Source organism: Triticum dicoccoides, chromosome 7B, assembly GCF_002162155.2.
Source record: "Triticum dicoccoides isolate Atlit2015 ecotype Zavitan chromosome 7B, WEW_v2.0, whole genome shotgun sequence".
Classification (NCBI taxonomy): domain Eukaryota; kingdom Viridiplantae; phylum Streptophyta; class Magnoliopsida; order Poales; family Poaceae; genus Triticum; species Triticum dicoccoides.
Genome location: NC_041393.1, coordinates 13705789 through 13707116, shown reverse-complemented (window position 1 = coordinate 13707116; position 1328 = coordinate 13705789).

Genomic DNA, 1328 nt, shown 5'->3' with positions numbered 1-1328 from the left:
GCCGCCGTCCCCTGCCCCGATGCGCGCCGCTCCTGCCCCGTCGCCGTCGTCGTGCCGCCGTCCCCTACCCCGAACGTCGCCGCCTCTGTGAGCACCGCTCGTCTGCCGCCCCCGCCGCCGCCGTGCATTTTTTATTATACATGCTATTTTTACATGTTTTTAGATTTTCATATATATGTGTATCTATGTATTTTTTAGATAGACGTATTTTTTGATGTATGTTCATATATGTATGTATGTATTTTTTTCAATTGTAATGATGTTTTAAAAATAGATATATGCAAATGTTAGATTTTTAATTAGAAATTTTTTATCTATATATGTCCTCTGATTTAGTACATCTTAGGTTAGTTTCATTTTAAAAAAAGTTTTATATATTTAGGAAGAAGGAATAGAAGGAAGAAAATGTTTTATATATGAGGGTGGAGAGGGGGTCGTCGAACATGAGAGGAAGAAAAGGATAAAAAAAGAAGAGGAAGAAGAAAAAAAAGAGGACAAGAAAGAATAGAGGAGATCTTCTCCTCTATTCTTTCTTCTCTTCTTTTTTCTTCTTCTTCCTATATGTATTAGTTTTTTTATTTAGGTTGTTAATTAGTAGATATTAATTTTTTTCATATATGTATGGATGCATGTTATATGTATGTATGTATGTATCGGGTATGTCGTTGTCGATATACCCCCTACCCGATAACTTCGACATGAGGGGGTCGAGAGGGGGTCTAGGGTCACCGAGGGGTCGAGGGTCGTCGAACATGAGAGGAAAAAGAGGATAAAAAAAGAAGAGGAAGAAGAAAAAAAGAGGAGAAAAAAGAATAGAGGAGTAGAACTCCTCTATTCTTTCTTCTCCTCTTTTTTTTTTCTTCTTCTTCCTCTTTATTTTATCAGGAACGAGGGTCGTCGAGGTTCGCCGAGCAGTAGAGGAGAAACCCTAAATAGAAAGTATCGTCGGTGTGAGATACATAGAAATTTACTAGGAATTTAGGTTGAATTTTCTCTATAAGCGCATCTATTCTCATTTTTTAGTAAGTTAATCACAAACTTGTGATTCAAACAATTTTCAAAGAATTCAAATTTTAACTATTCAAATTTGAAAACTAATGGCACTAACAGAAAGTTTATAATTTTTCTAAAACTAATGGCACTAACAGAAAGTTTATAATTTTGCTAACCTAAAAGCAAACAGAATTAAAAATTAAAGCAAAAAACAAAAGAAAATAAATAATGCAAAAAACAAATCAAAAAAACAGGAAAAAACTATTTTTATAGTAAAGTTACTCACAAAATAAAATAAATAAAGCAACAAAGAAAACTAAAAAACTAAAAAAGTG